Source organism: Peromyscus leucopus, chromosome 18 (genome assembly GCF_004664715.2).
Source record: "Peromyscus leucopus breed LL Stock chromosome 18, UCI_PerLeu_2.1, whole genome shotgun sequence".
Classification (NCBI taxonomy): Eukaryota; Metazoa; Chordata; class Mammalia; order Rodentia; family Cricetidae; genus Peromyscus; species Peromyscus leucopus.
Window position 1 is genome coordinate 32,760,604 of NC_051078.1, and position 13,999 is coordinate 32,774,602.

The 13,999-nt window shown below is 43.3% G+C and overlaps 1 pseudogene; it reads left to right on the forward strand.

Moving 5' to 3' along the window:
- The first annotated feature begins 6,999 nt into the window (after positions 1-6,999).
- LOC114701191 lies at positions 7,000-8,020 on the forward strand (annotated as a pseudogene).
- The last annotated feature ends 5,979 nt before the right edge of the window (positions 8,021-13,999 follow it).

The window sequence follows — 13,999 nt, forward strand, 5'->3', positions numbered from 1 at the left end:
AAAGAGTTTTTATTTCAAGCTCAGACCTTGGTCTCTCTGTCCAATACAGCAGTGAGAGCAAAGAGCTCTAAGTCAGGCAAGGTAGAATTTTTATCATAACAGAGGTTGGAGTGAGGTGATTTCCAGGGTTCAGGACCCTCATTGGCTGACTTTTGTCTAGGGGTGTCTGTAAAAGGGAAATAGATATGTGCTAGGCTCAGGGACATTTGGCCATCTTATCTAGTTATATCTAATGGTTGGAATGTTTGGGATGTCAGGTAACTCCCCTTAGATACTGGCCCATCCCTGGGTGGTATTAGCTTTTGGCTTTTCCTCGATCTGGGTGTTGCCTGTCAGTAAGCCTATCATGGCAGCTGTGTGGTCAAGCTGTTTTGGGGCCCCTACAGCTCTGGTCTGAGTGCTTGATGGAGTCCACTGCTCCGTAGTGAAATTTTTCTCTCCTCACAACCATCAAGGTTGCATCCTCAGCTCCATCACCATTTGGTATGCACCTTTTCTCACTTTAGTAACAGAGTAATTGACCCCGACCAAATTGAAATGAGTTTAAATACATGGACTCTTTAGGATAAGAAACTGAGGCAGACAATGTATATAGAGCTTGCATGTAGCCACACTGTTTTCAAGTGATACCACCTGTATTTGACTAAGCACAGTATTTATGATCTTCTTCACAGCACCTATCTCTGAGGGGAGAAATGCATAACATGTTAAGCTAAATTAACCATGCACAGAGGTAGTGCTGAAGAGATGGCTCACTGGGAAGGGCATTTGTGAAAAGCATAAATACATAAATTCAGATCCCAGCAACCATGTGAAAAGCTGGTATGGGTTACCACACAGCTACAACCCTAGCATTGTGGGTAACTGAGACAAGAAGATTTCTGGGGCTTGCTGGCCATGAGTCTAGATTCAGTGAAAGACTTTTCTCAAAAGAATGTGGTGGATAGTGATAAAACAATAACCTTCTCTGGCCATTGCAAGCATGCTCAAAGAAGTATACATTCATAAACAGATACGTACACACACTACATGAATTTGCACACATGCGTGCGCACACCCAACTACCCCCCCCCACACACACACACAAGTGCAAGGATAACTATGAATGAAATAGAAGTAGTAAGAATAAAATCCATGGAAAGCAAATAGACTAACCTCATGGAGGAGTTCAGATTCTGCCTCTTAAGACTGTCCTGAAAAATAATTAAGTAGAAAATGTTCATAACATTCACACAGTCCTTTCCTAATCTAAATGGTAATCTCAATATCAGAGGCTGTGTCGTGCCTAATGATGACTCCACAGAAAACCCTGAGGAGTCAATGAGATGTTCTGATCCTTACAAGGGGCTCTCATGGTCATTTTGCCACTTGATGAGAAAGAGGGTGGCTAATTGTTCAGTGTGAAATTGGCAATGACCTCTATGATGCCTTCAGCTGCCTAGACTCTCTAGCTTCTGAGAAAATGTAGGCTGGCCTCATCCGTTCAGCTTTCTTTCTTATGAGCAGCTTACTGGATTTGAGGAGCCCCATTCTGACTGTTAATGAAAACTTAATGGGGTTGACATAAGTAAGATGACCTGAGCCAGCCTCGCTCCCCAGATGACTTTTTCCTGTTGCCTTCTGGAGTGTGGTTGGGTCATTGAACACTGACATCGTGCTGAGGTGTGAAGAGAAACAGGAAAATAACAAGGAGAAAGAGAAGTATGTCCAGACTAAAGCCAAACAAATATATCCTCAGCTAAAGATGAAGCAGAGTCTCCACTCTAAAAGCAGGGGTTGGGTCAGGAAGAGGAGAGCCAGGATTAACTATAAAGGGCACAGAATGCTGTTTGGAGTCATGGGAGTGTCTTTTACTTCCATCCCATTATATTTCACAAAATATTTTACATCTTGATGGTGCTAGTTGCTACACAATACAGAGTGTTGTCAAAACCAAAGACAACTGTGCACTCAAGTATATTTTATGATACATAAATGATACCTAACAAGGATTTTAAAGGAGGAGGCATCTCCTGGGATGGTTTATCCTTTTCAGGGTCAGAATTAGAATGCAATGTAGCTAGAGTTTTCCTGCCTTGCCCACAGTCAGGACAAATCTTTGTCACCCGCCAGTCCCACAGCCACTCAGACCCAACCAAGTAAACACAGAGACTTAACATTGGTTACAAACTGTATGGCCATGGCAGGCTTCTTGCTAACTGTTCTTATAGCTTAAATTAATCCATTTCTACAAATCTATACCTTGCCACGTGGCTCCTGGCTTACTGTCATCTTTTCATGCTGCTTGTCAGGGTAGCAGCTGGCAGTGACTCCTTCTGCCTTCTTGTTCTTTTATTTCTCCTCTCTGTTAGTCCCGCCTATACTTCCTGCCTAGCCACGGGCCAATCAGTGTTTTATTTATTGACCAATCAGAGCAACTTGACATATAGACCATCCCCCAGCACAGCCAAGTGCAGACCATCTCAGACACCTGCACTCATGCCTGCGGTCCTAATCATCCTCTATGCGGACCTGCTGGGTAAAGCCACGAGGAACCCAAGAACGGGCTCCCACAGGACATACAGAACATCCCACAGCAATGCAACGCTAAGGTGTTCCTTGGTTAGCTAACTAGGTAAAAGAGAGAAACCAACAAGTACCCAGTTTTCACCAGGATGCATTTTGCCCTGCATTGGTACAATGCTATGCTTTCTGCTCTAATTCTGGGTGAAACCTCACATCACAAAATATGGGTTCATGATAACAGGTAACAGGTAGTAAGGTAACTGCGGCTCTGGCCAGTTTGTGAGACCTCTCTGAGATATTTTTACTCTCTCCTCATTGGAGACGACTCTGGTTAAAGGATTGCTATAGAGCTGGTGTAACATGGTATTTGAAAAGTGACCATAAAATTCTAGAGAGTCAATACATTGTACCTGAAATGATGTATCAGACCTGGAGTTACAGCATAGTAGCCCCATCTTGTTAGATGGGGATAATGCCTTCAGGCTGCTCATTTTCATTTTCACCACCGCTATTACTAGTGAACACTGTCAATTTGACAGGATCTAAAAGCACCTAGAAGACAAACTGGTGTATATTTCTATTGTCTATGGGAGAGTTTCTAGATTAGATTAATGGATATGTGAAGACCTCCCCTAAATACAGGTAACACCATGCAGTGGAGCCCTGGACGGAATGAAAAGGAGAAAGTGAGTTGAAAGCTGTATTCATAATTCCCCGCTTCCTGTGAGGGAAAATAAAGTCTACCTTCCTGACATCATTTTTATCTGGTATTTTGCCACAGCCAAAAGAAAAGTGAGGGATGTAATTACTGGGTACCTACACTACAGAAAGCAAGGGCCTGGAATCCTATAATCATCAAAAGACAGAAGATACTTTCCAGAAGAGGGGATTATGAATCAATAGGCTAATGCATCTGTAATAGCCCATATGGAGATCCATTCCAGCACTAAATGTTAATAAAGATGGTGAGAGGGGGTCCAGGAATGATGGAGAATGATGTCCTTTTATAGACTTGCTTAGAGGCAGCTGGTGGACAAATAAATACAGCAGAAAAAGGAGAGTGGGGCTCTGTAGAGGAGTCACTGGGTAGGAAGTGTTCTAGTCAAAGAAGAGCAGGGGTAGACTTGAAGCAGGGACCACTACATGTGTGTGTTTGGATATCAGCCAGACCTGTGGAGCTGTGAGCATTGTTTGTTTGTTTGTTTGTTTGTTTGTTTGTTCATTTGTTTGTTTGTTTGTTTGTTCATTTGGTTGGTTGGTTGGTTGGTTAGCTGGTTGGTTGGTTGGCTGATTGGTTGTTTGGTTTTGAGAGAAGGTCTTTATACAGAACCCTGGTTGTCTCAGAACTCACTATATAGACCAGGCTGGCCTTGAACTCACAGAGATCCACCTGCCCCTGCCTCCCCAGTGCTGAGATTAAAGGTGTACATGAAGGCTGTGTGTGTTGTTTTTAAGATACAGAAGAGTGTGATTATTTGTGCAGGATGTGATGAAACACACAAGCCACTGACTTTCAGAATGCTGGGGCTCAGCCTCCCCTCTTTGTAGCTGGATCTTCTTCCTGTTAATATCCTTCTGCATCTGCCCACACTGTTGTGTTAGATGAACACAGAGGAAGGTAGAAAGGAGCAAAGGGGAATGGTGGGATGCCAATCATCTGATTGGTGACAGGAGAGGTCCCTTAAGGGAAGGGAAGAAGGAGAATGGAGAAGGTGGGAGAATGGTGAAGGATAACAACTGTATACAATTGATGTGATAGGAGAAAGTAGCCTCCTTAGGGAACTGAGAGGGAGGTAGACACAGTAAAGGAGGTAGGTGGGTGCACTGACTCGCCAACTTGTCACAAGTCAAGAGGAGTCACTGGAGAGGAGGGAGCCCCAATTGAGAAAATGTCTTTATATGATTGGGGTATAGACAAGCCTGTAGGACATTTTCTTAATCAGTAATTGATGTGGAAGAACCCAACCCACGGTAAGTGGGGCCACCCTTGGGCTAAACAAGCCTTAGGAGGCAAGCCAGTAGTGGGCTACGATGTAGAAGTGTAAACCAAATATAGGCTTTCCTTCCCAATGTTCTTTTGGTCATGGTGTTTCATCACAGCAATAGTCTCCCCAAACTCAGACAGTGGGTAAAATGACTATTTGGATGGCCAAAATGTCACAAGAAATCATACTACTATCACTTATTTACCTACAAATTAACAACTTATCATGTACATAATTATATATATATACATATATATATATACTGAATATATATATACACTGAATTATGGTTTTGTTTGCGTGTTTGTTTTTTATTTTTCTTTTTTTTAATTTTGTTTGTTTGTTATTTTGAGATAGAGTTTCTCTGTGTAACCACCCTGGCTGTCCTGGAACTCACTCTGTAGACCAGGCTGGCCTTGAACTCACAGAGATCTGTTTGCCTCTGCCTCTCGAGTGCTAGAATTAAAGTTGTGTACCACCGCTGCCTAACACATACATAGTTTTAATGAACGTTTATCATCTGAGATGATGGTGCTCCCTCTAAGAGCCAAAGACCACCTAACCAAAAACCCCAATACCAAACATGTAAAAGTCTTTTTTGAGTTGTAGGTCAGAGCTGCCTAATAGACTTCCAAAACACATAAGCCTGTTGCTGCTGCCCTTGGTTTCCATGGAGATATGAAGTAAGTCCCTATTCCTGAAGACACCACACACTTTAGAAAATTAGGCTGAGAAAAAAGCCTAAGTGCCCACCCTGACTAGCTTTCATGCTGCCAGAAGGCTCCATACAATCTTCTCAAGGAGAAAGGTAACCAACAGTCCAACCTAGACATGACATCTATGAACCACTTCAATTACCAGCATAGGGGCCATAGTGGCCACATATCATGTTGGTAACCAACAGCTCTCTAATTGGACTTCCCACACACTCAACAAGGATACTATGTTTGGTACTGGAAACCTATCTGACTAATCAGGGATAGTGACGTCATGGTTATGAGAAAATAATCTATAACCACTAATTCACTAAAATAGCATAATCTCTGACAATAATCTGTAAGCATTATCCTTATACACACGCATAAGGGTAGCCTCCACCCCTTCATCAAGGAAACTTCCTTTTTCTACAGATAGAGACCACTACAGAAAACCACAGCCAATCAATGTGCAGAGTTATGGAGCTCAGTCCCAATAGACACACCTACAAAACACTCCCACACCTAAGGCTCAAGGGACATTGGGAAAGAGAGCTGAAAGATTGTGCAAGCCAGAGGATCGGGAACTTTGCTGTGAGATTGTGTCTCCTAGTAATATCAAAAGCTACACCCATAAAGGCTTGTCAACATGACTATCTAAATGTGAGCTGAAGAAAGATATCAATAAACATGCCAAACTGCATGGGGTGCGGGAGGGGGTGTTGGAGGATGGGGCCTCAACTCTACACAAAGAACTACAGGCAACTGAGTAAAACTGGGAGCACAAATGGTGGCCCTCCTCATGGAGAAGCACACCAATTGGTCATCCAGTGCCAAATGATCAGCCCTGAAAACATGCATACATACAAGTGATTTTGTAAGGACTCTATTGGTGAAATTATTAAGGCCACTCCACATAGTTAAAAGGGAGATTTATTTAATGGTGTAACTTACAAATGAAGGGATAGATAGGTTGCGGGTTCTGTGGCAGCACAGTCTGGCGGTGTTCTCTGGAGAATTCTCCTAGGTCTACCTCTAGCATCCACGGTCCAAGCAGGAAGAGCATTCTGATCACGGGTCTTCAGAGCCCTCCCTTGGCCCTGCCTTGTAGGCGTGATAGTTACTGAAGCCTCAATGGGGGTTGGTACTTCCAGACCAAAGCTGGAATGGCTACCAACTACAGACTCAACAGGTTATATTTGGGATTGTATATGTATATACACATACAAATATGCATGCACTAACAATTGATGAAGAGAGGCAGGAAGAGGTATATGGGAGGGTTTGAAAGGAGGAAAGGGAAAAAGAGAAATGTTTTAATTAAAATATAATCTCAAAAATAAAAAAAAGAAAGAAAAACTACTGGAAATACATTACAAATTAGGAAAATTTATTAAACTCTTTAAGTTAAAATAAAATCCTATTGAAATTATCATCCTTAGCTAATGCCTGTTTGGCCAGGAAGTAGTGTTCCAACCATGTATATTTTGTAAATAGTAAACTTTTATTAAAATAAAAATAGCAATAATTACCCAGGTCAGTTTCTCCTTTGCCTAAGAGAGATGTAAATTCACACACCTAGTGTGATAAGAAGTAACAGAATTCTAAGGTGCCATTATCCATTAGCCTGGGAAATAACGTTTTCTTTTCCCATCATGCATTAGGGGGAAGGGAGAAAAGACCATGGAAACTGAGGACGTAAGTGTTCTTTTCTCCATTGTGCAATCTGACTTTCTCTTGTGTTTCAAGAATGAAATGCAAGGCATTATGGGTCACCATGCTCCTACTGTGGCCTCAGCTGTACACGCCTTGAGATGTCCGGGTCCCTAGTAAAGTACCAGAGATGAGAGTCCTCCCTAGACTAGCTCAAGCAGTTCACCACTGGGGTGGCCGACACCAGTGACTTCAATGCCGTTGATGACTACAAGTCCCAGAATGCCACCACTAACCCATCCTGGATCCTGGCTGTAGCACAAATAACCACCTACCAAGAGCTGGTGGAGGAGGCCATCGCCTACAGCGAGAAGCTGGATGGGCCACAAGAGGAGCAGAGTTAGATGTTATTGATGAAATTTTTGTGCTGTTCGGAGATTTAGGCCATGTATCCACAGAAGTGGCTGCAAGACTTTCTTTTAATAAGGATGCAATGGTGGCCCTAGCCAGGCACCTCATTGAGCTTTACAAAGAAGCTGGGATCAGCAAGGACAGAATTCTCATCAAGTTATCCTCAACAGGGGAGGAAATTCAGGCTGGAAAGAATCTGGAAAAGCAGCACAGCATCCCATGCCACATGAAACTGCTTTCCTCCTTAACCCAGGCTGTGACCTGTGCTGAAGTGGGTGTGATGCTCAGTTCTCCCTTTGTGGGGTGCATCCTTGACCTGCATGTGGCAAACACAGACAAGAAATCCTGTAAGCCCCAGGAGGACCCTGAGGTAAAAGGTGCCACCATAATCTATAGCTACTGAAGAAGTTGGGTTACGAGACAACTGTCATGGGCCCCTCTTTCCAGAACTCCAGTGAGATCAAAATATTGGCAGGCTGCGATTTCTTCACCGTCTTACCCAAGCTCCCGGGGAGCTGCTCAAGGACAACACCCAGCTGGTACTTGTGTTTTCCATTGAAGGGGCCCAGACCACTGAGTTGGAGAAAGTAGATTCGGATGAGAAGGCCTTCCCTTGGCTGCACAATGAGGAACAATTGGCTGTGGAGAAGCTCACATGGAATCCACAAGTTTGCTGCTGATGCCATAATGTTAGAGCAGATAGATGCTCCCAGAACGGATGTTAAGGATAGAAGGATGTGCAGTGCCTGGGGAACTCTAGACCTGTGCTGACGTTGAGCTAGGTCCTAATGGCACACGGCTTGTGACGAGTCTTGCATTTTTTTTTTTTTTTTTTAGTGATTGGAGAAGGAGGAATGGATCATAGATTTCTGGTTTTATGTGAAATTTTGTCTGACTCATTAAAGCAGTCACTTTTCCAGAGAGAGAGAGAGAAAGAGAGAGAAAAAAAATAAATTAATGAAATGCACAAAACTCAAACATTGTTTTCATTATCTCCACTACCTCTTGTTCATCTAAGCCCAGAGAGTAGGGTAGAGAGGAATAGAGCCCAACATCACCACTAGCATGGCTGCAGGTAGCCATGAAGACTGAGATTAGCCACAAACACAGTGTCCTCATGTTCCTAAGCTTTAAACAGAATCCTGAAGGCGGCCAATATCTTCTCTCACGCTGGCCAGTTCCAGTCACCCAAGGTTTATTTGCAAGAGAAGTCTTCAGAAGTCAAAGGCTGAGAAGGCTGGCTTATCTTCTGGAGCCAGGACAGTCCAGCTGAACCCTGGAGTCCTCCAGTGACATGGTATGACAAAGCAGAGGATCCCAACAAAGCCTCAGGAGTTGTGCCTACGGACCGTCTAGTCACGTGATCGCCCAGCGTGCTTGAGAAGCACAGGCAGTGTGCTGACACAGATCCTTTACCCCTGGAAAAAAATCACAAGAAACAATTACAGCGTCAGTGAGAAACATGATAGGGTGAGGATCCATCTGTAAGCCTCTGAATTCCCAGGTAGGAACCCCTGCAGGCTGCCTTCCTTAGTTCTCCTGAGGATACTTTGGTGAAAATCCTCTTAAAGGGCTGAGAGAGCTTTAATTTACGGGCTATGTGCCTTCCAGAGGCTCTTTGTGGCCCATCTCATTCATGCTGGGTAATCTGTATCCTAGCTCTGCTCTCGATGTTACAACAGTGAACATCAGTTGGGTGAGTAAATACTCGGAAGAAAGCACAACCGAGAAAGAATTCAGTGAGGGATGTCATTCTTCTGTAGGAGGATCCTTGAGTATTTCGTCCATCCAGCCCACCAGCCTAGACTAAACATTAAATAAACGGATTGCAGTTTATTTGGCTGTTGCTGAACCGCAGAAATACCAAGTTGAAAGCTAAACTTAATTTTAGACAAGCTTGGGGATAGGAGGTGGCTTTGTTTTTCCGAAGTTCGCGGAATGTTGCTGACACCCATCCCACACATGGGCGAAGCCCTGGTGACCACTCAGGTCTCCTAAAAATGACCAACAAACACTGCCGCTGAATCTATGTCGAGAGGAGAAAACACAGCCTTAAGTCAGCCACTCAGGGCAAACAGAAATATCATAGGCTGCTTCCTACTGTCAATACTGCCCCCTCCTCATGGAGCATAAAATATAGAAAGCCTTGATTTTAAATTTTCACTGTGAAATTTAAGACAGATGTCCAAAACAGCACATATAATCACTTATAGCGATAGATAGTATGGATGGATTTTTATAAGTATTTCACTTATCTCTTATTTGAACTTGTCTGTGTCTGCCAAGGTCTCAGAGTTTTCAAGTATTGCCAGAAATGGTCACTCACTGAATCCTCACAGAAAGCTTGAAAGGTAAATGTCACCATCCTTAGTTACTGCCAGCCGTTCTCCAGAGGAAATCAAGACCCTCAGAGGGCGAATTATTTCCCCTACTTTCTGCAAGTGAGCCTCCTTGGGGTTTGCACAAAGGCCTTTTACTTCAACATCCCTTTTGGTTGTTCCCGCTTTGCCTTTTGTAGAAAAACCTCAAAGCATAATTTAACATAAATAAAACCAATGCGTGAAGACTCTTCCCAGATGCAAGGCAGGCTTCATGACCGTAAACAATAATGCAAAAATACAATTATTTTCAGAGAGAGAGCAAATTGATGTGATCCCTTGTGTTTCTGCTTGTCTTCCTACTTTTCCAAACCTGTTTTTGTGTCTTAGAGCTACCTATCGCCATCATCAAAATCAACTCGAGAACCCTCGATATTCAAGAGTTTTGTGCTAAAATGTATTATAATCCCAGGTTTTTCTGGCCAAGGTAGCACATTTTAAGGGTGATTTTACCCAAGCGAAGACTAGGAAGTCAGCATGTTTATCACTTTCAAATAGATACAAATATATACTTTAAATGCATCATATGCCTAACAGGCTGCCAGCTTTCTGCTGCTCTATACACAAGCTAAACAGAGCACTGGGTAGCCACCCAGTACAGAGATGGCAATCGCAACCTACTCTTACCTATTGGCAGTTGCCAGCTAAAGTATCATATAGTAAAGCATACTGAGAAGACCAAACCAAAGTTAAAAAAAAAAAAGTACAGGGAATAAGGAACAATTCTGCCATGGCTTAGTAATGAAAGAGAGGTACCTACTTCCCATCTTGAAGTTATTAGTTCTTGCCAGACTAAGAAATAAAATATTAAAATGCCTTTCATTAAAAGTCAAATTCATAATTTACATGTCCGTCTATAAAGAGAATTCCATACTTATTTCTAACTCCCTGGACTTTTGGATGGGCTCCCAAGGATGGTTTTAATCAATGGCATATTGGGTGGGTAATTTTAGATTCTGAGACAGCCCCGTCTGGCATCTGACTGGGTGGGTCTCAGCACTTCGATACGCCAGCAGTAAAGCGGAGACATGAGTAGGAAAGACAAGGGGAAGAGATGGACACGGCCACTGATTAGAGAATTGTAAGTGTGCTAAGCACGGGCGACGCCTCACGTGGTGCTGCCCTATGAAGGCTCCGTGCATCTGGGAAGGCCAAGTACTGACTGCCGCCCTCCACTCCCATCTCTACCTCTGCGGTATCTGCCCCTGGGCTCTCTCTCCTACTCACTCACGGGGCTGTGTGAGCAGCAAGAGGTCCATCAAGAAGTTCTGACAATAACGTAAGTATAAAAGTGTTCAACAAGTGAGAATTACAAACAACTCTATTTCTGTCCTCTTATTACACTGGATCCATCTGCTTTAGGGTGTGTGTGTGTGTGTGTGTGTGTGTGTGTGTGTGTGTGTGTGTACAGTCAGCCATTGGTTTTGTTACTGGTATGGACAGGCAAATGTTTACTGGCTCATCATATAACACTTAGATCAATAATATAACTAAAATTTGAACAAATATGTAAGCCCTCCTTTTTAATTGCCAAGAAACTCCAAGAGCCTCTGTTTCCCCCATCTACAATTCACCAATAAAAGCTGGGTTCCCTTCTGGAATTGGTGTGAATGAAGTCCCTGGACTATGTCTGATTTAAGCACTGTCTCAGAACTCAGTTCTCTTTTGATCATATTGGCCCTCAGGATCTGCTGTGGATACTTATAGGAAAATTCTGCAGACAGATACCATCTTTCCTATTATCAAGTTTCTCATCAAGGGGAAAAAACAAGCTGACTATGTCTCCCTGCTATGAATCAAGGATTGAAATATATTTAGCCAATGAAAACACAAGCCACGGAAAACACAGTGACCAGAGGACGTGTATGTCTTGGCTGGAAAGGCACTGGGCCATTAAATGCCTGGAGTTAAGAGGAAATTTCAGAGCCAACTCCTCTGATTAAATCCCAGCAAACCTTGTTCTTCCTCACTCCCTAAGCCAGGCAAGCCTTTCCAGTGAAGATTTGGTATTCACAAACCTTTTCTTCATCATACAATCATCTTCAAGGGACCGGAAATCCTGACTCTTACTGGAAGGTATAAATAAAACCAAGGCTTGCCATCACAAAGAAATCCCTTTTTATATGCTCCAGAAAATAGTGCTATTTACTCCCATCTCTATCCACGTGACCCTTCCTTAGAGGAGCTTTCCATCATTTGCAGATGATAACCCCCTGACCTCCTACATCCTCTGCTGTATTATTTTTCTTCATCCTGTTGGTCAGCCTTCTCCAATAGAATGTAAACTCCATGGGGACCAAGATTGCATCTGTTCTGTTCAATGTTACCACCCCACCGCCTAACCAAGAGTGGTTCCTTCTATTTTGGAAGCACTGAAGGAACATGTACAGGGTATATGAATAACTTACAGAGGATGGCTGACTCTTAGGTTCTGACTAGTTTTCAAGAGGGGAAATAACTTCCTTGAATCCATTTAGCTAGCCAGGAGTAAAGCAAAGATTTGAAACCAGTCCATCCAGAAAATATTTTGACTGTACCATTTTGCACAGGAATCTCTGTAAGTGAATGGACTGTTTGTGTCTAATGTGCAGTTTGATTAAAAGTTAGGCTAGACGCTGAGGCTGAGACCTGAATGTTACCTGATGGCACAATTTCAAAGGAAGGGAAAACCTCATCTGAAAAAAAAAAAAAACAGCAAGACAAATGGGAATATGGGTAATTGGGGGATTAACCCAAGGTATGGGAAATGAGATGAGAGACTGGAGAGTGAGGTGGAGGACCTTAGAGGTAGCTCAGGGCATAAAATGTTTGCTGCACAAAACTGAGGACCTGAGTTTGGTCTCCAGCACCTGCACAAAATGCAGGGCATGGTGACATGCTTGTGACATCAGGACTGGTGGGGAGGGAGGGAGAGAGAGAGAGAGAGAGAGAGAGAGAGAGAGAGAGAGAGAGAGAGAGGAGGAGAGAGAGAGAGAAAGAGAGAGAGAGACTGCCCCTGTGGTGGGATGACATTCTGGGTTGACCTCTGTCCTCCAAATGTGCAAACACATACATACACACACACACACACACACACACACACACACACACACACACACACACACACACACACACAATGGAAAGATGGAAGCAGAGTATGGAGGGAGGAAGGCACGGAGGGAGGGAGAATTTATAACTGAGTTGTGTGCTGTGATCCCTTCTTGTGATATGGCTCCACCCAGTTATTCTCAAAAAGAAAAAAAATCTGCCCAGCTTGGGGCATCTTTGACACTGTGTGCATTCGATAGAGCTATGCTAACAAAGCACCTATACAGAAAGTTACTGCCAGTTCTAGTCTACCAACTCAAGATCCAGGTATGGCCAAGATGGTTCCTTCTGAGTTTGCTGAAGGGAGAATCGATTTGGTATCTTCTCTTCTGGCTGCTGGTAGTTTTCTGGCAATTTCTGGCATTCTTTGGTGTATAGAACATCACAGTCTTCTGTCCTCATGCTCGTATCTCCTTTGTCTGTAACCAAATTGGAGCCAAAGTCAGATTGGATTAGGGATGACCTCATCTTAACTAGTTTCTGAAGCAGCCTTATTTGCAAGCAAGGTCACATTTTGGGGGACTAGAGGTTGGGATTTCATCCAGTGGATTTTTGTGTTATACAATTCAGTCCCTAAATAGTGTGGTTTGGATTTCTGTACAAATCTGTGTAAAGGTCGTAGTCTTCACCTGGAGTGACATGGAAACCGCTCTCCCTTATCCACTAGTGACTGTGGATAACAGGGATGTGAGGAGAAAGCCTGGGGTAGCCTAGAGGCAAGAGAGGTCAAAAGCAAACCTACTCATGTCTCAAGGGGTGGTAGACCTGATTAATACCATGATGTCAGAGTGTCCTGAAATGATGTGAATTCAAGAATTCTTGTCAATCATTCTACCTCTATTGTGATCTGAAGATTTTCTTGGGACAATTCTCCCTCACCCTGTCCTCTCCAAAAAAAAAAAAAAGTCATCACCTCCTACAAATCTTCAAGTCCATTAAAATAGTTAATGTAGACACAGGGACAAATCTTGCTGGATACTGACTGAATATCCTTAAGACAATTCAGAATACCCACAGTACTTGTGAGAAGATGCTAATTGAGACTATGGCACTGCCTTGTTTAGGCTGGTGTGTAACATTTTCATGATATCCAACTTAAAGAAAAGTTGACCTTGGATGAGAGGTGGGTCAGTGTCTAAGAGCACACCCTACTCTTCCAGAGGACCCAAGTTCAAACCTGGCACCCATGTCAGGTATCAGAATCATCTGTAACTCCAGGTCCAAGGAGATCTGACACCTGCACTCATGTATGCATCCCGACAGATACATACACATAATTAAAAAT